Source organism: Eriocheir sinensis, chromosome 22 (assembly GCF_024679095.1).
Source record: "Eriocheir sinensis breed Jianghai 21 chromosome 22, ASM2467909v1, whole genome shotgun sequence".
Taxonomy (NCBI): domain Eukaryota; kingdom Metazoa; phylum Arthropoda; class Malacostraca; order Decapoda; family Varunidae; genus Eriocheir; species Eriocheir sinensis.
In genome coordinates this window covers 18,127,035-18,153,669 of record NC_066530.1, presented here as the reverse complement: position 1 = coordinate 18,153,669, position 26,635 = coordinate 18,127,035, and positions in this window count along the sequence as shown.

The window sequence follows — 26,635 nt, the reverse complement described above, 5'->3', positions numbered from 1 at the left end:
AGCATACAAAGCCGCAGGAGGTTCAACCCTCATCGTGCCTCAAGACGTACGGTGGAATACACTGTCTGATTGCTTAGAAGGTTACCTAAACAACTGGCCAATATTAGTATCTGTGTGTGATGGTGAAAAAAGAAACCAACTGGATCCAGTTATTATAAGGAAGGTGATGGACACATACATAAAAAGATCTGCAGAAGATATGCTGAAAATTCTGAAGCTCATTGCCATAGCACTTGATAAAGTTCAGAGGGACAGATGTGACATAGGAGAAGCTACTGAGGTGTGGAAAGATTTACAGAATAAGCTTGCAGAGGAATCAGTTCGGTCAGGTGATAGTGCTGTCATTGAAGATCATTTCATGAAACGAATTAAAATAGACATAACACCTGTTCACTATTTAGCAAATATACTACATCCAGCTTACAAGGGAAAAAAACTAACTATGGAGGAGGAAAACATGGGAATGAATTGGATCAATGAAAATTGCCCTTCAGCACTCTCTCTTATAATGATATATAAGGCAGAACTTCCTCCATTTCAGCCATACATGTTTTCTGCTCATTCACTTAATGCTGGACCACTTGCATGGTGGCTTTCTTTGGGCAAGATTGTTGAAGACAAAAATTATTTTTCTGATTTGGTTAGGAAATTATTTACAACAACAGCCTCAAGTTCTGGGGTGGAGAGGATTTTTTCTTCATTTGGTCTTGTTCATTCTAAGCTTAGAAATAGGTTAGGGATAGAGAAAGCTGCAAAACTCGTTTTCATTTACAAAAACCATAACTAGGGTCATCACAGAAAGCCTCTGAGTGAATAAACTTAATGTAGGATTACTTTAATTTTTTTTCGTTATTTTATTTTATTTTATTTATTTTTTATTTAATTTATTTATTTATTTACTGGTATATACCATGAAGGGAATAAATGAATAATAGGTTGTTTTACTTTACCATCCTTGGAGCACATCATTTAACTTATGGAATACTTTTTAGTAAAAAAATCAAAAAAATCAAAAAAATCATGATTTTTTTAGTAAAAAAATCAATGATTTAATCATTTGATTAAATCAATTTGATTTAATCATTGCCAACCCTGCTTCCTAAGCATCCCTTCACAGTCTCTCCTCTCTCTCTCTCTCCATCCCTTTACACGTTCCAGGGAGGGAGGTAGGGAGGAATGGAAGGGAGAGGAGGAGTGGGGAAAGTATGATTGAAATTTAGGGGAAAGAGGGAAAGGAAGGTATGGAAGGAAGAGGGGAAGGGATGGGTTAGAAGAGGAAAGAGGGGAAGAATACATTTAACCTCGACAACCCAACCAACAAAAATAGGATGGAAAAACTGTCTGGAAACCTTCGAATACACACACACACACACACACACACACACACACACACATTGACACATAGTAACCAATATAAAAATCCACACTGAATAAATTATAACGAAACGCATACGCTGCCTTGTACGATACATTACTACGAAAAATAAGGTAGAAAAAATAACCCAGGACACACACACACACACACACACACACACACACACACACACACACACACACACACACACACACACACACACACACACAGGGCAAGAGAAAAAACTATGGACGAAAGAAACTTGTCGATGCATTTCTCTTCGTCCGTGTAACCTCGGCGCTTTGGGACACGACGAACACCCAAATTATGTCCTTGATTCGTGTGTGTGTGGGCGGGAGAGAGAGAGAGAAGTCAGTCTCCTCCCCTCGTCTACCGTCCCCCCCTCTCCCCCTCCTCCTCCTCCTCTTCCTCTTCCTCCTCTCGTGTCCCGCTGACCGAGATGTTTCCTTCCTGCTTTTTGTCGATTCCACGAAAACTCTCCTTCGCCCGACTGGAGCGATAATTAGAAAAGAGAGAGCCAGGTATCACTTATGCTTTTGCTTTCGATGCCTCTATCTCTCCCTCCCTCTCTCTATCTCTCCCTCCCTCTCTATCTCTCTATCTACCCATCTATCTATCTCCATGTAACAGCTTCTTTCAACACAATCTTTCCCCCGATGGACAAGGCGTCAGGTTGTGTTGCGGTGCCCTTTTTCAGGTGTTCGCCCTCACCTGATCCCGGCGCCCACCTGGTTTGCTATTCCCGGTAAGGTGCGTCTTCTTTCCCCGCCTACATCAAGGTTCTCAAGCCTCTGGTGATGTGTTTTTTGGGGGTGGTTTTGATTACTATGAACTACCGGGAAGAGGAGGTGGAGGAGGAGGAGGGCGAGAATGAAAGTAAAGAGTAGGAGGACGAGGACGATAACAACGAGAAAGAGGAAGATGAAGACGAGGACGAGAAGGATAAGGAGAAGGAAAATGAAGTAGACAAGAGTGAGAACGAAGACTAGGACGAGGACAAAGAGGACAAAAAGAACACGCAGAGGACGAAGAAGAGAACTAGAAAATTCAAACAGGTCTCATTCTCGTATGCTCTCACCCTCTATAAAAAAACAAAAACTTACCACTAGAAAACACACCCTTAGCAATGCATAATGGTAATAGTCAGGCGAGAGGAGGGACAGAGGACGAAGAATACGAGAGGTAATTGGGGAGGAAGGGGAGGAAAAAAGGGGAAAGGTGGGCGCGAGGAGGGCGTGGCCGAGGGGAGAGAGGGAAGGAAGGAGGGAGGGAAGGAAGGTACGCGAGAGGTGCAAAAAGGGAAACAGGGAAGGTGGATGGTACAAATCAACCCCTTCCATCCCTCCTTCCCTTCCTCCCTACCCTCAAGATTTGAACCCATAGCAAATAAGTGAAATAACCCATATAAGGTTCTCTCTCTCCCTTTCTCTCTCTTTTACTATCTATATATCAATCTATCTCTATCTATCTATCCTTCCTTTTCTTCTTCCACTCTCCCTCAAAACGTTATCACATTTCCCAAAGCAATAATACAAAAGATACACAACTAAGAGAGAAAATAAGGAAGTTAATGGGAAAAAGAAAGAATGGGATGAAGGAAAAGAGGAAGAAGAGGAGGAAAGCAAAACAGGAAAGCAAGCCAAAGAAAAATTACCAACACTCAAGGGAAACGGAAGAGGGAAGACATGATAAAAAGAGGAGTTAGTAAAGAATAAAAGCGAGTTAATGGCTGAATAATGAATTAGTCTTCACACCCCAAAAATAGAACATGGAATAAGAGAAATAGGAAGAGGAAAACAAAACAAAAAAGAGGAAAACAAGAGAAAATCAAAACAAGAGGAAAAGAATACAAGAGGAAATTGAAAGGAAAACACGAGGGAAAAAACAAGAGGAAAAAAAACAAGAGGAAAACAAAACAAGAGCAAGCAACGAGGAAAACAAAATAAGAGGAAATCAAAACAAGAGGAAAACAAATCAAGAGGAAACAAAACAAGATAGAAAAACAAGAAAATCAAAACAAGAGGAAAACAAATCAAGAGGAAATCAAAACAAGAGGAAATCAAAAGGAAGACAAGAGGAAAACAAAACAAGAAAGGGGAAAACAAAACAAGAAAGAGGAAAACAAAACAAGAGGAAAACAAAACAAGAGGAAATCAAGAGGAAAACAAACAAAACAAGAAAGCAACAGAGAACGAGAACTCCCAAGACTCAAGGGAAAAGAAGAGGCAAAAAAAAAAAAAAGGTGAAAAATAGAAGGTTGGAAAGCTGAACAGAATCATCAGGAAAAGGAAAAGTCAGCGAAACAATTCTTCGTAACGCGGATAATGATAGCGTCCCTTCATTAGCCAGGGAGGAGGAGGAGGAGGAGGAGGAGGAGGAGGAGACGGGAGCAAGGAAGGACAGTAATAGGGATGATAACATAGATGAGAAGAAAGATAAAGAAAAGGAAAAAAAGAAACGGGAAGGAAGGAAGATAAGTAAGGAGGAGGAGGAGGAGAGAAGGACGAAGAAAAAGAAGGAAAAGAAGATGCAAAGGAAGAGGAGGAGGTGGAGGAGGAAGAAGATTGAAAGTATGAAGAAAACGAAGAAGCACACCATGAGGAGGAGAAGAATGAGGAGGAGGAAGAGGAGAGGAGGAGGAGGAGGAGGAGGAGGAGGAGGAGGAGGAGGAGGAGGAGGAGAAGGAGGAGGTAGACAGCCACGCCCTCTCTCTCTCTCTCTCTGCCTGCCTCCCCCAAGCTATGGTCATTATACTCTCTCTCTCTCTCTCTCTCTCTCTCTCTCTCTCTCTCTCTCTCTCTCTCTCTCTCTCTCTCTCTCTCTCTCTCTCTCTCTCTCTCATCCCCATTACGTCGGTCTGCATATCTTTTTTTTTTCTCTCTCGTTTTTTGCGTAACTGTTGCTCATTAATCTCGCCTCTTTTCTCCCTTTCGCCCCCTCTCTCTCTCTCTCTCTCTCTCTCTCTCTCTCTCTCTCTCTCTCTCTCTCTCTCTCTCTCTCTCTCTCTCTCTCTCTCTCTCTCTCATGTCTCGTATGAATTTCAATTTTCATAGATGGACAAGCAGAAAAAAAGAAATGTGCGGGGGAGAGAGGAGGAGGAGGAGGAGGAGGAGGAGGAGGAGAGGGTTGTGTAGTATAGTACGTCTGAACAATAATCACTCTTGTTGTTGTTGCTGTTGTTATTGTTGTTGTTGTTTTGCGTCCTTTCTGATTAAGGTAAAGAAGAGACGAGATGAGAAAACTAGATAGATAGATAGATAGATAGATAGATAGATACACATAGATAGATAAAGAGTTCGATTAACATCTCAATCAATATAACTTCTCTTATAATTCTCTTCCTTAAACGACCAAACGCGTTCAATAATATTTCAAATCACCGTAGGAATGATTTTATATGTTTCGGGTTCCTTCCTTATCTTAATCCTCTTACTCTACATTTTTCATCGCCTTTTCGTTATAAATTCCTAAAACTTTATACAATTCCTCTATGGTCACTTTCTTCGTCTCCTCGTCCTTTTAAAAAATGTTCCTATTCGATTTTTTTTTCTTCAAATTTTTCCTTTCGCTGTTTTATCTATTTTAATTTCCTATTCCTATTCCTATTCCTTCCTCTCACCTAATGTCGTTCTTCCTCTTTCCCTTCTTTCGTCCTATTAAAGAAATGTTCCTATCCCTTTTTTTCATATTTTTCATTTCTTTTTTGTCCATCTCAGTTTCCTTTTCCTTTTCTTTCCCTTCCCTTCCTTTCGCCTAATTTCTCGTTCCTCCTCTTTCCCTTCTTTCGTCCTCTTAAAAAATCTTCCTATTCCTTTTTTTTCATAATTTCCTTTCGCTCTTTTGTCCATCTTAGTTTCCTTTTCCTTATTCTTTGCCTTCCCTTCCTTTAACCTACTTCCTTGTTCTTCCTCTTTCCCTTCTTCCTTTCTCCTCTTTTCTTTCTTCGTTTTGTTTTCCTTCCCCTCCTTTCCCCTCTTTCTCCTTCTCTTTCCTCTTACCTTGTTTCTTATCCCTCCTCTTTACCTTCGGCCAGTCTCCTCCTCCTCTTTCCTTCCTTTCCTCTTTATTCTTCTCCCTCCTGCTTCCCTTCCCCCCTCCATCTTCTTTCCTCTTTCCTTCTCCCTTCTTTTCACTTTTACCTTCGGCTTTTTTCCTTTACCTTTTCTTTCCCTCCTCTTCTTCTTTCCTCTTGTTTCCCTTTCCCTCCATTTTTTCCCCTTTCTCTTTCTTCCCTCCTGCTGTCTCAGTGCTTCCCTCCTTCCTTCGACCACAGCTTTCCTTCCGTTTCTCTTCCCTCCTCTTCCTCCTTCCTCTTCCTCCTTGCGGCCACCCTCATCTTTCCTTCCGTTCCTCTTTCTTCTTCCCTTCCCCTCCTTCCCGCTCTTCCTTGCGACCACCTTCCTTCCGTGCCTCTTCCTTCCTCTTCCCGTCCCCTCCTTCCCTCTCCTTCCTTCCCCTCGCGACCCTTGGAAGGATTTACGTGAAAAGTTGACTTGCGGCCACGCCCATAAGGGAGTTCCGGCCAATATGTCTTAATGAACTCCTCAGACCTTCGTCCTTACTCCCTCCTTCCTTCCCTTCCTTCTTCCTTCCTTCGTTTTCCTTTTACTCTTCTTCACCTATTTTCCCCTTCGTCTAGATCTGTTTTTTTCTTTCCCTTTATTTTCCTTTCGAGTTTAATCCTCTCCTTCGTCTTCTCTGATTCATGTCTTTATTTATCTTCTATAATGACATTTATATTTTGTTTTATTTTTGTTTCCTGTTCTCTGTCTTTCCTTCCCCTTCCTCTTCCTCCTCCTGTCTCACTTTCCTTGCCCCCTTGCGTCTTCCATTACGTTTTATGTGTGTGACACCTCTTCCCTCCTTCCTCCATCTCCCCTCCTTCCTCTTCTTCCTCCTCCTCTACCCCATTCTTCAATATTCAATTTCGTCTTCAAGTTTGTACGAATCTTTCCTTTCCATTTTCATTTTCATTCTTTCCTCATTTTATTCTCTACCTTTTCCTCTTCGTTAGTATTGGTATTAGTGTTAGTATTGGTATTAGTGTTAGTATTGGTATTGGTAATAGTATTTGTATTAATATTAGTATTGGTATTAGTATTGGTATTGTTATTGGTATTCGTATAAGTATTGGTATTCGTATTAGTACTGGTATTGGTATTAGTATTAGTACTGGTATTCGTATAAGTATTAGTATTGGTATTCGTATTAGTATTGGTTTTGGTATTGCTATTAGTATTGGTGTTAGTATTAAAAGTAACAGTAGTGGTAGTAGTAGTGTCAGTAGCATGGCGGAGGTCACTTAAGTTCCCTTCCTCCCTCACGCTGCTGTCCTCACCCTTCCCAAGCACGCTAATGTGTGTCACTCTCACCCTAAATGATCCTTCCTCCTCCTCCTCCCCGCATTACCTCCTTACTTAGGCAGATTGGCAAGTCTTTTACGCTGTCCTCCCTCGCCCTTGTGTGTGTGTGTGGAGTCCCGCTGTTGTGTGACGTGGAAACAGGGGGAGGGAGAGAGGGACTGGTAGGGAGGGAGGGAGGAAGAGTAAGGGGAGTGTGAGGTAACACGTGAGGGAGAGAGGTAGACTAAGGGACATGAGTGAGAAGGGAGGGAGGAAGGGAAAGTAAGAAGGCGGAGGTGAAGAGGTGATGACATGAGTGGCCAATTAATGTGGAAAGAATTACAGAAGATGAAGTGAAAATTCTTGATAAGTTGTCTTTAAGAAACTAACAACAAAAGAGAAGAATATAGCGGACTAGTAGAAGAACATATGCTAATTGAGGATGGAGGGGAGGCAGAATAAAAGCGGAAATGGTTGATAAAAATATGAAAAGGGTACAGAGAGTATAGAAGGGGAGGAAAAGGGGAGAAGAGGGGTACGAACAGGGTACACGGGGAGGAGAGGAGGAGGGAGAAGGTGGAGTATATGGGAAGAGGAAATGAAGAGAACAAGGGAGAGGAGAAGATGGATTCCAGGAAGAAGAGAGAGAACGGAAGGAAGGGAAAGAAAGGAAGGGAGAAGGGAGAAGAGGCAAAGATGAATAAGAAGAGAGGAAGAAGAAGGAAAAGGATAAAATATGAAGATGGATTGAATAGGAAGAGGGGAGAGGAACAGGAGGAAAAGGAGGTGAGGGAAACAGAGGAGGAGAGAAGGGAGGAGGAGGGGCAGGTAAGGGAAAGGAGGAAGAGGAAAATAAGGAGGTAATGAGGAGGAAGTGAGTAACCCAAAGATATGAAGTGAAGCCGAGGAGGTGAAGAAGAGAGAGGAGAAGGAGGAGGAACAGGTAAGGAAGGGGAGGAAGAGAGAGAAAGGAGGAAGCGAGAAAGAGAAGGGGAAGAGAGAGGAGGAGGAGGAGGAGGCGAGGGAGAGGAGGGGCAGTGAAGTAGGCCAGGTGGTGTTGTCTCCGCTTCTCACTATCAGCTAATGGGAGACAGGTAAAGGTATGTATCTATAAAGCTAACCTAATTACGCCCTCACCTTAAGCTGCCCTGATACCTGTACGTGTGTGTGTGTGTGTGTGTGTGTGTGTGTGTGTGTGTGTGTGTGTGTGTGTGTGTGTGTGTTCCACCTTTGATAAATGAATCGTATCTTCCTCCTTTTTTGCACCCCTCCTCCTCCTCCTCCTCCTCCTCCTCCTCACAATAAAGTAATGTCTCTGTTAATGTAAGTTGACCCCTCACGGAAGGCTCTTGCTGGTGCTAATGACCTGAGATCACGCCACCAGAGCGAGAGCGAGAGCGAGAGAGAGAGAGAGAGAGAGAGAGAGAGAGCGTTGGGAATTATGGCTTTATATATGTTGGTTTGTATAGCTGTGTGTTGGTGAATGTTTGCGTGCGAACATATTTTTGTCACTGTATACGTTCGCTCGCCTTTGTTTGTGTGCCTTGTCGATGTTTAGTATGATTGGACACACAAACACCACCTACCCCCCACCCCCTAAGCCCCCCTCTCCCTCTCCCTCTCCCTCTCCCTCTCTCTCTCTCTGTATGTGTTGCGATCTAAATAATTAACGATTGAGATGAAAAAACACGAAAAAACAGGAAAAAAAAGTCACTCCCTGGAATACTAAACTCCTTTTTCAACCTCCTCCTCCTCCTCCTCCTCCTCGTCCCAGGTAACGCGTGCATGAGTAATAGGATGCACGCAGGTATCTTCAAATGCAAGGTTCGTGCACGCTGTGATCAGTGGGTGCATCTAAGTGTTTGCACATGCGCTTGTGTGATCTTCCGAGCGTGGCCACGGCGGCAGGCGAGGCAAAGGAGAGTCAACATAACGAAAGGTAGGTCTCTGCTCCCCTGCCCTTACCCCGTGTCCTCCCCCCTTACGCTAACCTAACCTGGCCCGCTTCTGCCTCCGCTCGCTCCATAACCTCATCCTTGCAGGGAGAACCACCACAACTCGCATCAACTTCCACCTCCACCGACTTCCCTCTCTTAGCGTAAGGCAGATAGGTGACCTCATTCTCGTGTCCTCCTGATACTAACATACCCTTGCCGGTCTCAGCTTCCGTTCGCTTCACAACCTCAAACTTACGCGGAGTCGAACCACTATCACGATCGGCATTCACTTTTAGCTCTTCCCCTCTTAACGTAAGGTAGATATGTGACCTCATTCTCGTGTCCTCCTTATACTAACATAGTCTTGCCGGTATCTGCTTCCGTTCGCCCCACAACCTCGTCCTTGCGCGGAGTCGAATCACCAATACTATCGGCATTCACTTTAAGCTCTTCCTCTCTTAACGTAAGGTAGATATGTGACCTCATTCTCATATCCTCAGCCTACGTTAACCTGACGATTTTTTTTACAGTAGAGGAAACCGTTCAAGGGCAAAAAAAAAAAGGAAATAATGAAAAAAAAAAAGCCCGCTACTCACTGGTCGTACAACAGTCAAGAGGACTGGCCGAAAGACAGGTCAATTTCGGGAGGAGAGGTGTCCTGGTACCCTCCTCTTGATGCTTAAATGTAGTCACTTAACCCGAATCTCTAACTAGGCTCGTTCCAAACCTACTACTCCTAGCCCTGCATGTGTCCTAGTCCTGAACCGCTAACCTGCTACCTGTCACCTAGTACTCTAATCATATCACCTGAGCTTATTCTTAAATGCATGCAAACTACGATCATCACCACCTCCACCGCATCTGGTCCATCTCCTCCTGTATTTTTTTTCTATGTATACATGGGACTATATTGTTATACATGTTATATATATCTGAAGGTGGGTGTATACATTATGGCTGCGGTGATGTGTTTGACGGATGCGAACATAATATTGACGCTTCTTTTTTTTATTTTTTTATTCTGCGTGTGATTTCATTCTTTGTGTTTTTATTTTGCTGCGTTTTATACTGAAGCTGCATGTGGTGCGTTGTGTTGCGGTATTGTCTGTGCGGCGCTTTGTGGTGGTGCTGTGTTGCCGAGTGCTGTGTTGTGTTCTTTTACCAGTTCTGCGTTTTGTTATGGCGTCGTTGTGTTGCTCTGGTTTGGTGTTTTGAGTTGCGCCGCGCAGTGTTTTATGCTCGCCTGTCTGTGTTGTGTATAACTGTTGTGTTTCATGTAGTTTTTTCTTGTGTTCGATTTATTTTTATTAATTTCTTGCCCTTCAAAAATTGTCTTAATTCATTTCTTCGGTATTTCTGATTTGTATTGTCATTATTATTTTACTTTTTCATGTGTTGAGTTTATTGTGTTGCTCTTGTCTGTCCCTTTTCGAGTCCCTGTATTGTGATATCCTGACGCCTAGAACTGTGTTGCTATGTTCTGTGTTACGTCAAGTGTTGGAAGTGTTGGGAGAGGGGCATTTTGTGATTGTGTTGCTCAATGTTCCTATGTGTTGCTGTGAGTCAGGTGAGGTGGAGGAGGCATCAGAAGTCTGTTTCTAGGTTGCTAAGTGTTCCTATGTGTTGCTGTGTGTCAGGTGAGGTGGAGGAGGCATCAGAAGTCTGTCTCCAGGTTGCTAAGTGTTCCTATGTGTTGCTGTGTGTCAGGTGAGGTGGAGGAGACATTAGAAGTCTGTCTCTAGGTTGCTAAGTGTTCCTATGTGTTGCTGTGTGTCAGGTGAGGTGGAGGAGGCATTAGAAGTCTGTCTCCAGGTTGCTAAGTGTTCCTATGTGTTGCTGTGTGTCAGGTGAGGTGGAGGAGGCATTAAAAGTCTGTCCCCAGGTATGCCCCGGTTCACCTGCCCGCAAGGTGTGCCGGACAGGTGACAGTCGCCCTCACATCCTTCTCATTCGCGTTTAATCTCATCGATGGAAAACGCCGGTGGCCCAAAACTCATATCGGGGCATTATTTTTACGTCCATGGGAAGTACTTTGTGATAAATTTAATAAATGTAATTTTGTGTATGGTGTGACGAGGAAGGGAGGGCGGGTGCAGTTGGAGGGCAAATGTATATTTTTATTAGTCGCCGCGCTCAGTGATGTCAGCTGCAATATTTGAAATGCAGTAAATTGAAACGAAATTAGATCATTTGCCCAAGTTTGCCAAAGGAATAAATCTAAAAGGGAGAGCAGGCGTGATGCACAGTGGCGCCCCCCAGCACTAACCCCCCCCCTCACCCCTCCATTTAACCTGCCCCTCCGACCCCCTCGCCTCCCGTAAACCCAGCCTTCCCTACCTCACTCCCAACCCCTCTCTCCCTCCCCTAGTACACTCACTCCTCTCGACCCCCCTCCACACATACCCCCAAACCTGCACCTCTGATCCCCCTCCCCCCAGTAAACCCCTTCCTCTCGACCCCCCTTCACACATACCCCCAAACCTGCACCTCTGATCCCACTCCCCCCACTAAACCCCTTCCTCGCACTCTACCCCACTTCACACCTCCCCCCAGAACCTGCACCTCTCAACTAGCCCCCCTGTATCTCCCCTCTCTACCTTCCCCTTGAACACCCCCCCCCCTCCCTCTCTCACCCTTCCCCCTTTACTCAACTCCTCCAAACCTGCACTACCTCTTAACGCCCTTCGTCACCCCCTCTCTCCCCCCCTTTCACCCACCTCCCCAAAACCTGAACGACCCCTCACAACTAACCCCCTTAATCTCCTCTCTCACCTTTCCCCTCCCCTTCCCCCTCCTCCCCGCCCTCCAGCCCCCATCAACATAACATCATGCACCATGCAACGTATAATGCACAAAATAACGTATGCGCGCCCGTAAAAACACGTACATTTAATTCGCCGATATAACGATGCATGATAATGAAAAAAAAAAAAAAACTATTCTACTCTCATTTTGAAAAGTAATTACAAAAAGCAACATAAAACAGAGTAGGTGTAAAAAGGGATGTGTAATGGGAGGGAAGAGGAGGGGGAGGAGGAGGAGGAGGAGGGGGAAGAAGGGGGAGGAGGAGGGGGAAGAAAAACGACCTGACTATAATACTACAACGTTTCTACTGATGATGATAATAATAATAATAATAATAATAATAATAATAATAATAATAATAATAATAATAATAATAATAATAATAATAATAATAATAATAGCATAATTAAGAGAAAAAAAGAACATGAAGTAAATGAAAAGGGAGACACAAAAAAGGAAAAAGAAGAAGGAAGGAGGACCAATTAATTTACCTGAAGGAGCTGTCACCTCATTCCTCTCCTCCCTGACACACGGTTCTCCTACACGCAAGTCCTCCCCTCTTTCCTCCTCCCCCTTCCTCCTCTATTCCTCATTTCCTTCCTTCCTTCTTTCTGCTGTGCCTTTCCTGTCTTCTTTCTTAACTCCTCTCTTTTCCATTTCTCCATTCTTCTACTATTATTTTCTTCATGCCGTATTCCTCTCTCTCCCTCCTTTCTGAATTGCCTCTGTTCCTTGATTCTTCTTTTTCTCTTCTCCTTTCTCCTATCCTCATATTCACACCTGGTTGTCTATTCCTTCAGCCTCCTCACCTGAGACTACAAGCAGCACGATTTAACCCTTGCGTCTCTCTCATAAGCATCAACACTCCAGATCAGGATGAAACCACGAGAAGTAAACGCGAGGAATATGAAGTAAAGGTCGGTCTAGTAGTGTTGACGCGAGAAAGATAAGCTGATGAAGAGAGAGAAAGAGAGAGAGAGGAAAAGAAGAGTCAGGAAGCTGGTACTGGAACGAGATGATGAAATGTGTCTTGATATCACAGAATTTCACTTCATTGACTTGGCTATTTTTTTTCTTCTCTCTCATTAGTATTTTGATTGATGCTGCTACTAATACTTACACTAATATATATTTTTTTTACAGTAAAGGAAGCAGCTCAAGGGCAAAACTAAATTATAACAAACAGCCCGTTAATCACTGCTTCTATAAAAATTAATATAGAAGAGTGGCCAAAACAGATGTATTCGGGTGGAGAGGTGTCTTGAAATTCCTACTTGATGATACTACTACTACTACTACTACTACTACTACCACTACTACTACTGCTGCTACTATTACTACTACTGCTACCACTACTACTACTACTATTAAATACGCTAAATAACCTCTTCCTACTTTACTCAAAAAACAAAGTAGTCTAATTTTAAACACAGTACTAAAGACCACAAAAATATAAGTACAGTAAATATAAAATAAATAAACAATTAGGAGAAAATATAAGCTCTAGAATAAATACTGAGATGCAGGAGAACTAAACACATCCACAACACATACACAAACACACACAGAACCAGGAGACCTTTCTATTAGCCAACACAAGACCCCCTCCCACACACACACACACACACACACACACACACACACACATCACAATATCCACCAATCATTTATAAGGAAAGACGAACACACACACACACACACACACACACACACACACACACACACACACACACACACACACACACACACACGTCTGCTTATTATGTCTTTCCTTGTATTTCGCCGCGTTACCGATGAGAAGAATTAAAGTTATCTGGAGGCGCATTTCAAATCAACTCAGCCTCCTCCTCCTCCTCCTCCTCCTGACCGCCTCTTATGACTTCTTCAGCGCCTCAATCGCTACCTGTACCTGCCGTAATTTGTGTTCTCACCTTTCACTTTCACTTGGTTACCTGCGCGAAGTTGCTGTTCTATATACCTTTAAGTGTCTTCATTTAGGGATTATTCATGTTATTATTTATTTTATTTATTTGATTTCTATGTTTTTTCCTTTATTTCTTAGCTTGTTTTTTGAGTTCCAATACTTTCTCTTTTTCTGTGTGTGTGTGTGTGTGTGTGTGTGTGTGTGTGTGTGTGTGTGTGTGTGTGTGTGTGTGTGTGTGTGTGTGTTTGGATTACGTTTTTGGGACTTTCGGTTCATTTTTATTTTCTGTCATTTATTTTTTTCGCAATAACGATATTTGCTCGCGTCTGGAATCATGCTCCATTGCGTCTTGCTGATTACGCGCCCGTACACATCACTACACACACACACACACACACACACACACACGCACACGCACACGCACACGCACACACACACACACACGCCGCTGGAAGAAGACGCAGCATTTTTCTTTTCCTTCAAACTAACTTCCCATTTATCTATCTTCAACTTATTTACTATTATTATCATTTATTCCCTTACGTCCTTGTCCTCTTTCACTCCTCCTCCTCCTCCTCCTCCTCCTCCTCCTCCTCCTCCTCCTCCTCCTCCTCCTCCTCTTCTTCTTCCTCCTCCTCTTCTTCCAAGGTCTCCACATTCTTGCATGGGACACGGCTGACCTGATATTCCTAACACGTTCTCAATAATGTCAAAGAATTCGGTCTTTTTTACGGGGCTCAAGACACCGAGGAATTTTTGTCAAGTGTGAGAAGTTAGTTGCCTTGTTTACTTTCCCTTACTGGGCTTATTTCTTTACTTGCTTATTTTACTTGTACTACTAATTTCTTTACTTTACTTTCCTTACTGTATTATATCCTTACTTGCTTTGTTTTTACTTGTCATACAGTAGTAGTAGTAGTAGTAGTAGTAGTAGTAGTGTTATTATTATTGTTGTTGTTGTTATCATTTTTATTACTATTATTATTATTATTATTATTATTATTATTATTATTATTATTTACAGCAGAGGAAACAATGAACAATGAAAAAAAAGGCCTCAGTTTGTCTTGATTTCCTTTACTTGTCTCATTTAATTTACTTGCTTATTTTACTTGTACTCTTTTCTTTATCTTTTTAATTGTTGTTTTTTTACCCCAAGTGTCATAGCAATAAAAGAGATAACCAGAGATCAAGAAAAGAAAGAAAGATATTTATTAGTACAATCACCAACACAAGACATGGGGATTTTGTTCTTGATCTACAACCTATGAGGAAAAAATACGTCAAGATCAGTCACTAAATATTATATATACTCTCTCTCTCTCTCTCTCTCTCTCTCTCTCTCTCTCTCTCTCTCTCTCTCTCTCTCTCTCTCTCTCTCTCTCTCTCTGCGTTCTTCTCCCTATCCTTCACCTCCCTTTTATTCCTCCATGCCTCTCTCTCCTTCCCTCATCTCTCCCGTTCCCTCCGTTTCTCAGTCACCGTCCCTCTCACCCTCCCTCCCTTCCTCCCTTCCTCTCCCTTCTCCCTATGTATCGCGATCAATAAAACAACGAAAGATGAATCAGAGGGAGAAAACAAAAACAGACCCCCAAAAAAGGATCCTCGGCTACTTATTAACCAAAGGGGTAATTTTTGAAGCTTCTTTTGTCTCGGGTCTAATTGGAAGAGGTCGAATAGTTAATTAGCAAGACATCAAAGTGAGGCCTCGCGCAGGTAAAAGGTGAAGACAAAGGGTTCATAAGCGGATACAGTTAAGGTTTTTACAGCTTCTTCTTCTCCGGCTCCTCTAGTCCATCCTAATTTTTTTTCTTTTCTTAATTTTTTCCTCCTCTTTCTCTTCATCCTCCTTCTCCTCCTCCTTTGGCTTTTTTTCTTGCCCTCCTTTTGGAAGATTTTTTTTTAATTTATGCTTTGATTTCTACTTCTCCTGTTTCTTTATTTTTTTTTTATTCTCCACTTTATCCTCTTTTTTTATTTGTTCCTCTTCATTTTTTACTTTCTTCTCCTCCTCCTTTTTTTTCGTCTTCCTTTTTGATAACTATTTTTTATTTATTTATGGTTTGATTTCTACTTCTTGCTTTGATTTTGTTTTCTTCATTATTACATGTTCTTCATTTTCCTATCTTCTTTATCTGTGTTTCTTTTCAACTAAAACTCTACTACTACTACTACTACTACTACTACTACTACTACTACTACTACTACTACCACTACTAATACTACTAATACTACTACTACTACTACTGCTACTACTACAACTACTACTGCTACTACTACTACTACTACGACTACTATTACCACCACCACCACTACGACTACTACTACTACAACCACTACCACTACTACTACTACTGATAATAATAAGGTATCGCCCATGTCTCGCTTCTCCTAATCACTTATTGGAAGAAAATAATAAAAATAAAAATAATAGGAAAAAGAGATAAAGAGATAAAGAGAAAGAAAAAGGGGAAAGGTCGATGGCCTTTCTCTTTTTTCTCGATGTGCTAATTGCGTCTCTTCCTCCTCCTCCTCCTCCTCCTCCTCCTTTTTTCTCCCTTCTTTTATCATTCCCTTTCTCCCTCCTCTGTATTTTTTCCTGTTTTCCTTTCTTCTCTCCTTTTCTTCCTCTCTCCTTTTTTCCTTGCTTTTCACACTTTCTTTTTCTTTCCTACCTCCTTTCTTTCTTCCTTCTTTCCCTCGTTCCTTCGTTTCCTTTTCTTCCCTTTCTCTATTCCTCGATTTTGTGTTCTCTTTCTCGTCTCTGGTCTTTCGTCTCTTTCTCTCCCTCTCCCTCCTCCTTGACTGACCTCCTCTCGGCCTGACCTTCCCTTTCCTCTCTTTCTTCCTTCCCTCCTTCCTTTCCCCTCGTCCCCCCGCCTCCGCCGCCGCCGCCACCTCATACAAGCCTGTACAAATATTTGGCCGACCGTCCTCCTTCGCTCATAAGATCAGACTGCGGGAAATTACATGATGAAAGTGATACTGAACGTGATATTTTTAACGGCACGCTGGTCAAACACTTCTCTATAGCCTCTCCCTCCTTCGCCTCCGCCTCCTCCTCCGCCTTCGCCTTCTGACTTAGCTGTTTCTTCTTAGTCTCATTTTTTTCCCTTTTTAAATCTTCTTTGTGTCACGTTGTTGGTTTCTGATGCGATTCTCTTCAGTTACGTTGTTTTGAGTTAGTGTTTGATCATTTTTCAGTTGTTTTTGTTGAGGATTTGATGCTTTGTACGTGTTTTTATTTATTTTTTTATTTATGATCCGATCTTATTTTTTTTTAGGTTGATGTAGCATTGATGGCGTCTTGGTAGTTGGCCCTTTCTTCTGTTTTCTCTCAGCTATGAATAATTCTTCGGTGGTTTAATTCATTCAGTTTTTAGTTCCTTTACTTGCTCTGTGGTTAATAGTTGCGTTGGAGAAAGTCATAAACCGTCTCCTTAAACACACACCCACACTCCTTCCCCTCCCCCCCCCACACACACGTACACACAACCCCCCTCTCCACACACACACACACTCCACACAAGGCAGAGACGCCACCCAATACCCTCTCCAGCCGGTGATGGCCTCGCGGCACTATTGGTGATACAGTTTCCCGGGAAAAATAAAGCCCCAGGATACATCAGCCCTTGCCAGGTACGATAAACAAAGCCTCCCTTTTTTTTCCCTAACGTCTTCATGGCTCCGTCAAAATACTTCGTGCGTCTTTGTGTCTTTTTCCTTCATCCATTTCCCAACAGCTTCGTCCTCCCTTGAAATACGTATCCTTATCGACGGGATAGAAAACGGGTCATGGTTCCTTCACGCGTGGCATTCAGAGACGAAGTGAAAAGGGAAGGAAGGAGAAGGAGGAGGAAAAAAGGACTTCGATGTTTTCCTTTCTTTCGCTCAGGGCGGAGGGCGTGGGTCGGGCGGCTGGCGCGAGGAGAGAAGACAGTCATTAGGATAAGGGGTGAGGAGCTGCCAATGTTTACCTTGCAGTTTGGTGGGGAATTTGAAACCTTGATGGACAATAGCCTCACGAAGGGTGTTGGCTCGCCCAGACACGCTAGACCTGAGCAGCCACGCCTCTCCTTCCCTTCCCTTCCCTTCCCTTGGCCTCCTCACCCCTCTATCCCTTCCCTTCCCTTCCTTTCCGCCCTCGAAGAACACTCACGCCCTCCTTTTCTCCCCGGTGCTGAGTCACATGAGAAGCTGTATTGATTAGAGTTCATGCACCTCACTAAAGACTTGCCCCATTTCTACTTCGAGGCTGCGAGACCGGCTAAGAAGAGCGTCCTGTGAGTCTTCCTCGGTGACGGTCTTGAGTTTTATATTCCAGTGCCTCGTCTTCCTCACGCCTTAGCACGTTTAAGTTAATGGGATATTCAAGGGGTCGTAAGGAACGTTAATGGATCGATCCCGCCGTCACCGCTGCCGTTCATCTACTTTACGAACTTGGGTTTTTTGAGAGTTTAATAGAAAATTGTTGAAGAAAACGTATTATCTTTTTTTTTGTGTGTGTACAGCAAGGGAGACAGTTCAAGGACAAAAAACAACAACAACAACAAAAAACAAGAAAAGCCCGCTAGACATTTATGCGTGTGTGTATGTATGTATGTGTGGAGATACAGACATGTAAGTGTATGTATAACTAGATAGACAGACCAGTATAATATAAGTGTTGAGTTAAAGACCAATTCGTATATTTAAACAACCGATACTGACTGATACAGGCGCAAGGATAAGGGTTGCGTATAAGGGCGAGGTGCCAGTCTATGCTTGGCCCTCTGGTGGCTGTGACTGTGATGACCATGGCGGGTAAACACTCGAGGCGCCCAAGAGCCACTCGAACCAACACCTCGAGGCGGCAAGACACTCGTGGCGGCGGCAATGACCCAGCGAGAGGCCCTCCAGACTTACCTCCTTGGACGCGTTCATCACCTCGGCTCACCACCACCAAGACTTCCTTTTCCTTATCTCTCTCTTCTTTTTTATCTCTCTTTCATATTTCCTCTTCACGCGCTTCCTCACTCTTCCTCGCTCTCATCTTCATCACTTTTCTTCGTCCTTATCGTCCTAAATTTTCTTCCTCACCCTCACGGCTAATTTCTTCCTCTATTTCAATTCTCCTCTCCCTCATCTCTTCTTCCCTTCAATTCATCTTTCCTTTCTAAATACCATCTGAAGAGGTTCTAATCATCATCTCTCACGACTCATCACATCCTTTTCTGTCCCCTTCTTGCTTATTTTTCTTCTCATCAATCTTATCTCCCTTTTCTCATCCCTTTCCCCCTTCTCCATCTCCTCTTCGTCGTCCCTCCCTCGTCCTACAGGCTATACACGTACACCCTCATGAAGGCATTGGCTGGACACCCTCAGACACTCACGCGGCATCTCGAGGCTGAAGAGCAGATCGATAGCGACACCTCGGCCTTCACTCCGCTAATCACCCTTATGTTAGACCTCGGTCCCGCAAACACCCGCTTACTGAATAGACCTTCGAAGGGGTATTGCTCTTCTCCTATACGTAGATGGCAGACTCCTTATGCTCTTATGTAATCAAGACACGAAAGAACATTATATAATTATTTAAGGGAAACATCTTGAGATCAATAGAAAATAGTGTTAGTATGACTGAAGATAGGGTGTGCAGGTATTTCGTTAGATATCTTATGTTTAACCCTGAGTGATAGTTTTAAGCATTCGGGGGGTAAATATATAGACATTCAGGAGTATATGAGGTTGATAGTTCTTCCTCCCTTACGTTACTGGTACATAGTGATAAATTTTAAGTAGTTCAAGTCATAAGCAATCGTCTACTGAATGAATGAAGGGTACACTGAACTTCCTCGTTATATATTACGTTAGGCAAAGCTGTTATACAATATTTTTAAGTTCCATTCCTTAGTTATACAATACGCTATATAAACACTACCATACACAGGTCACGGCGATACCAAACCAAATTCAACACACGCCATCCAAACACATCCAACAACCTTCTATCGACAAAAAAGACCAACAAAAACTATCCGGCGCTTTAACGGATATACAAAAAAAAAGGAGAAAAAATGAAGTAAAAAATGTAGCACGCGCCGGGCCGACAGGAAGGTTCCGTAGCCTCCATCGGGCCTCCTGCAAGCCCGAGCCCGGCGCACCTGCATCCCTCAACCCTTTCCTCTTAGTAAGCAGTTTGGGACTCGTGCTCGGGGGAGTTTTGTTCTTCCCCAACGCTGCAGTTCTTTACCCCCGCCAGGATGCGATGCGGAGACGGAAACAAGCGGCATACGTCCCAAGCTATGATACATGCCTCTTTCTCTCGATAGTTTACAGCACTGTGGAGACGGAAAACAGTGCCATACGTACCTGCCTATACTATGTGCTTCTCTCTCTCTCTCAATAATGTACAGACTTATATGTTAAAGGTAAGTTGGGAATATACGTCATAGCTGCACGTGGCGGCGATTTTTTGTCACTAGTAAAAAATGACAAATGGCGGCAGCGGTGGGATAGCCGATACGGTCCTCATGCCCCTTGTCCGTAAGCCTTAGTCATACCCATTGCTAGGTGAAATATCCCCCCATCCTCGACCTCCTACTCCGTTCCTGCCTCCCGGTAATGGCCAGGCAAGCACACACAACGCGGTTACGCCACACAAAGAACGCTGCATCTTACAAAATTCCCCCAAAGCGCTCATTAGACTCCCAATACACCGAAGACTCATAAACCTCCACCCGCAGTAGGACAGAAGGAGTCTACGTGTATCCTATCCCTCCCCCACCTTCCCCCGGCCTTCCCCAGCCCTTCCCCCACCTTCCCCGCGTCCCCATCCTCCCCTCCGCAGCCAAAGCACGAAAAACGCGAAAGTAAACCCGGACCAAATGCGCGGATTTAGCGATGCATTACATTCTTAATGAGGTTCTATTAATTACAGGACGTAATTAAGAAAGAGGGTGGAGGGCAGTCGGGCGTGGGGACTCGAGGGTGTGGAGGAGGAGGAGGAGGAGGAGGAGGAGGAGGAGGAGGAGGAGGAGGAGGAAAAGATGCAGAGGGGAAAGAAATGGGAGGAGGAGAAGGAGACGGAGGAGGAGGAGGTAGAGGAGGAGGAGGAGGAGGAAAATAGGGTTACGGAGAAGGAAGAGGTGTAGACAGAATGGAACGCTGAGATGAAGTGGAAGAGAGTGGTGAAGGAAAGAAGAGGGAGATGATAAGAAAGGGCGTTGGAGATGAAAGCTCAAGAACTGAATATGAGAGTGAAAGGAGATAAAGGAAAGAGGAGGAAGAGGAGGATGCTGAACGGTAAGGAACAGAGGAGAGATACAAACAGGAGAAAGAAGAAGTGTATGTTAGAGGAAAGGAGTTGGAGAAACTGGAGGAATAGAAATGACAAAATAAAGAGGTGTGGATGGGAGAAAGAGCCTAAAGGGGAAATGGATAGGTTATGGAGCTGTTAACAGAGGGCGCCATTTCATTATTTCTTAACATTTTTTCCACCCTATCTTTTCCCAATTTTCTAATCATTGTTAACTCCTTTCCTCCCTTCTTTTCACTGGTATGGTCATTTGATTATCTATTCCTTCTTTCTGTTCTATCTCCAATTCTTCGCTTATTCCCTATTTTATCACTTTTTTACTTAACCTACATCCCACACACATTAAATCATCTCAGCTCTTCCACTTCTCTCACTGCTCTCTCTTAGTTTCGATATTCATTTTTTTCCTGTTTCCCAGCACTTCGTCTCTCCACTTTCCTGTCTAACCGCTGTACTTCTCATCCCACACACCTCTAACACAATGATCTCAGCACTTCCTTCACTTCTCTCTTTCCTGAACCCGAATGAGCTCACCTGTCCCATTAATTTCCCAGCTCCCTCTCTTTCCCCAAAACACAGACTCTCCCAGTTTTCCCATTCTTTCTCTGTTCTCACCTTTCCTTCCCCAAAAAAACCTCTCTAAGTATTCCTTCCTTGAGGTAACCTACGCGTCCACTACATCAGTAAGTAAGAGAAAATAGGAAACAAGTGAAATAAATGAAAACAAGTTGATTTAGTACGTACCTTATGTCCTAATGCAGAAACTAATCGTATATGTCTGTTTCCACCTGTCTGTCTTTACCTGTCTCTCTGTGGGTGCGTCTGTTCATTTACAAATCGTCGCTGGTTCTGTCTGTCTGTCTGTATGTGTGTCTATCTCCCCGGTGACCTCGTTTAAAAAATGGATGAGGAAGCAAGCAGACTAGAGCGCTGAAAACCCATAACGCTGGAAGAGAAAGAAAGAATGTAGTCAGCCTGAAGGGAGGGAGGGAGGGAAAGAAATGGGAAGTGAGGGAGGGAGGGAGGGAGAGGAAGGGAGGGAGGGAGGGATGGTGAAAGAGAGGAATAGAGATAGATGGAGGGAGAAATAGGAAGGGAGGAAGGAGGGAGAAAGAGGGAGTGAAAAGATGAAGAGAAACAAGTAGACAGAGAGAGAATGATGATACATAAAGGAAAAGGTGTGAAAAGAGAAGGGAGAGAACGAGAGAGGGAGAAAGAGTAAAGGGAAGGAAGAATAGGAAGATGGAAAGAGAGGGGTGACAAAGAAAAGGGAGGTAACGAGAAAAGATTAGTGAAGGGAAAAAAGAACGAAAGAGAAGGAGAAAGATAAAGGGAAAGAAAGGGAAGGAAAGGAAAAGCATGGAAGGAAGCAGGAAATAAGAAAAGGAGGGAGGAAGGAAGGACGCAAAATAGGGAGAAAGAGATGGTAAAGAAAAAAAGGAGAAGGTATTGAGGGAGAAATAACCAATGAGAGGGAGAAAGGGGAGGAAAGACAGGAGGGAGGAAGGGACGGCGAAAAGGAGGGATGAGAAAGCAAAGCAAGGAATAAAAGGAAAAAGAACTACAGAGAGGGAGAATGAGAAAGGGGAAGAGGGAAGGAGGGCGGGAGGAGGAAGAGGATGGAGAGTAGGGAGGAAGGAAGGACGGGGGAGAGGAGGGAGGTAGGGAAGAAGGGAGGTGAAGGCAAGGGTGGCGGGGGGGAGTATTGATCTCCAAGGGTACAGTTTACAGGTTGTTAAGGATTTGTGACGTCGGCAGTTAGTTGTCTACCGCACAAAAAAAAAAAAAAAAAAAGGAATATATAAAAGGAAAAAAATAAGCAGACGAGAAAGAGGAAAGAGAAGATAAAATGAACACAGGATATCTTGTCATCCTTCCGTTGCTTTGGGATATTAAACGTACACTGTTTCCAAATAAAAAATAAAAATAAAAACAAGTAATAAAAAAATATGAAAAAACAAAATTTACTCATTAAAATCATCCAGGACAATTATTTTATTTTCTTTATCTTTTTTTATTTATTTACTTTATTTCTTTTCCCAAACATTTTCCTATTTTTTATCAGTCTGTCTTTGAATTGCATCCTAAATCCACCAATGGCTTAAATATTTGCTAACTTTCTTCTTTATTTTCTTCCCTTTAATCAGTCAATCTTCTTGTTATTATTTTTGTATTTATTTTCTTCTCTAACAATCAGTCATCTTACACTCATTATCGCTTTTTCCGCCTTTATTCTTACCTAACTACTACTACTACTACTACTACAACCACTACAAAAGAACAACTACTCCTACTTCTACTTCTACCACTCCTTTTATTAATTTCCACCCTTCTTCTCCCCACCTCCACTCCCCGGTCCTCCCCCACACACCCAACCTTCCCCTCGTTCTCCTCTCTCTCTCTCTTCTCCCCTCCTTCATCTTCTCCCCTCTCGAAGCTCCTAAATAAGAGCGGAATATTGCTTTGTGTTATCATCGCGCTAAAAATGGCAAGGGGCTTAGCTTGGCAAATCTCATCCAGAGTCATGATGGCATAAACTTTCCGAGCCACCAACTCCTTTATTCCGCTCTCTGCAAAGCATCTTATTGCGAATGCCAAAGGACGAGTAATTGCCTGGAAAGGGGGCGTGGTTCAAGGAGGAGGAGGAGGAGGAGGAAGAGGAAGAAGGAAATAAAACAGTGGAGAAAATGAAGAGGATGAAAAGGGAATATTTGAGTACGAGAAACACACACACACACACACACACACACACACACACACACACACACACACACACACACCAGTCAATACACACAAAAAAACAAGACACTGACACTGACCAACCAAACAGACAGACAGACAGACAGACAGACAGACGAAAGAAAGACAGAGACAAATAACACTCGGAGCACGACCCGAAGAAAACGTGACCTCCTGTAGACCGAAGAGGAGGAGGAGGAAGAGGAAGAAGAAGACACCCTGAACCTCCTCGCAAAACTTCTCTCCCTCTCCCCTGACGGATAAGTAGCCAATAGAATTATCTTGTTAAACCTCTTGTCTCTTCCCCGGGGACGCTTTCTTATGGGGCTGGAGGCTTTGGAAAGAGGAATCCAATCCACTTGAGTTCACCGTCTATGATCTTCAACTCTATGGACTCGTGGCCTTGAGAGACAGGGATGAGGGAGTACGGGAGGCTGAGGGATACGGTCCGGCCTTAGGTAGAATCCATAACCCTAGGAATATCGACCTTTGTGTACTGTCAGCGGAAGGACGGGATGATCGTTTGGGGTCTGGTTGTGGACATTCAGCGTTTTATTCCTTGTAAGATAATTTCCGCAGGTTTGAAGGGTCTGGAGGCTGTAGAGTTCCCGAAGAGTCGCCCCCCTCCTCCTCCTCCTCCTCCTCCAGTACTGACACACGACGGCGTTTGAAGCCCGTGATTGAAGTCTCGGCCATAAAAGATTTCATGTATACAGAGACATTTAGTTTTATGTCGAGTGGCGGTGTAGTGGTGTCCTTGACGGGTCCCTGGACGGCGCAGCGAGGAGAGGAGGAGCCGGTGTTTTGTTGTGGAGGAGGAGGAGGAGGAGGAGGAGGAAAACGAGGACGAGAACAAGGACAAGGATGAGAAGGGAAAGAAGTGGACGACAACGACGACAGCGAATAAAAAGACGAATTGAGGAACGATAGGAAAGATATAAGAATACATTATATCACAATCTAAACTAAAATAAACTGATAACAACAATGAGGACAAGAACAAGTACGAGGAGGAAAAAGAAGAGGAGGATAACAACGGCGAAGAAAAAAAAACATGCATTGTCAGGCGATAAAAGAATGAAAGAGAGCATAATATTATTCTCCTAAACTAAGAGAAATTTTTAAGTACTGTTAAGAAGCGATGATACTTGATAACGCATAAACGTATTCAAAGCAAAAGTTCCCATTCCTTACTCCCCTACAGTTCTATTTCTAAGCTAGGTGTTTCTCTCCCTGCCCCGGGCCGCGCATCCCCTGCTCGACACATGCTGGACATACCTCGCCAGTGTCTGAGGCGCCTCGCCCTTTCGTCACCCAAAAGGTCCGCCTAAGCCCAGCCACGCTCCAAGGGCCTCGTTCGCGCCGGTAATATTCCGGGCGCAATGATATGCTACGTAGTTCTTCACGGACGATAAAAAAAATATATACACGACAACTTTTTACCCATGAGTTAACATGTCAAAAAATTAGCAAGGATATTTTTATTCGCAGTTTTATATATGAAAAAAATATATTTATAATAAATAAAAACGATATGGGAAAAATACCGTACATGTATAATCTATTGCAACTAACTGGAATCATTTATTAATTCGTATGGTGACGCCGCGCCCGCCGCCGCCACCGCCGCCGCCTCCTACCTGCCGCCACGCCAGGCACCGCCGGGGCCGCGGCGCACGGAGCAGGGGGGGGCCTGGGGCGTCTTCGTGCACGGTGGTGAGGTGTGTGTGTGTGTGTGTGTGTGTGCTCGCACAAGGAGGCACCCTGATCATCTTAGACACCCTTGCCCTCCGCCCCCAAACCTCTCTCTCTCCTCCTCCCAAAATGTGTGTGTGTGTGTGTGTGTGTGTGTGTGTGTGTGTGTGTGTGTGTGTGTGTGTGTGAGTGCGCGCGCGCATGGTGTTTAGCCCTAAGTTTTAAGGGTGGGGAAATACATAAGAATAATTCTAAATATATGTGTCTATGTGTTGCATTGGATTATAATTATTTTAGAGAGAATTATGCTGGGCAGCAATTTACAGGTGCACGGCACAACAATAACATGTTGCGATGAGTTACGTCACGCGGGGATAACTTTGGCAACGTGAGCAAGAACAAAGAAACACCGTGACAAAGAAACCTGCAACGGCTGAGTAGATAGAGAAAAAGGCTATAGCAATAATAATAGTAATAGTAATAGTAATAACAATAATAATAATAAAATAATAATAATAATAATAATAATAATAAAAATAATAATAATAACTAATAATTCTAACAATAATACTAAAAGGATGATGTAATGGATAAAGCAATATTTCATATATAGTAGAGTTATTGCTGTTACTTTTATTATCATTATTATGATTATTATCATAATTGTTATTATAATAATTGTTGAACATTATAATGATTATCATTATTATTATTAATCTTAATTATCATTACTATTATTATTATTATTATTATTATTATTATTATTATTATTATTTTTATTATTATTACTATTATTATTATCACTATTATTATTGCTATCGGTCTTATCATTGTAAGAAGAACATCAGCAGCATCGTCATCATCATCAGCCTGGTGTGCCTGGCCCTGCTTTACGCGCCTGGCCTGTCTGCCCGCCTGCCTGACGGCCTGGCCGGCGGCACAATATAAATATGAACACGGGGCGCGGCGCGGCTTGTAAATTAGGAGCGGCAATATTTCGGGCCCGTAAATATGGCGGCTGAGGCGGATCACGGCGAAAAAGGTACAAAAAGCACTGACTCTTCCCTCGGGTCCCCGAGGAGGTAATGTGTGCGCGCCCCGGGGGAGTGTCGCCCTGTGTCCCCGGCGCCCCGTCATGTCCAGGCCGCCAAGAACCCGTGTCGCCGCCGCCCCCAGGCCCGCGCCACCACCCGCCGTCATGGACACGCACACACACACAAAAAAGAGGGAGAAAAAATAGCTGAACAGGAGATATTTCGCACCGTCGCTCCACAACACGACTGACAAGAGTGGAACAACCGATAAGAAATGACAGCCGCCCATCGGAGCCTGGAGGCCGGGCACCGCGGGGCCGTGACGCCGCGGGGACGAGGCACGCCACCCGGCTGTGTTGGGCTTTGTTGGTATTCATTTCTGCTCCAGTTTTTCTTTTTCAGGCAGGACGGACATTCTTCTTTTTTTAGGGACAAAGCCTCTTCAAATGTAACCCATACCTCTGGAAAACCCTGCGTGTTGTATTGA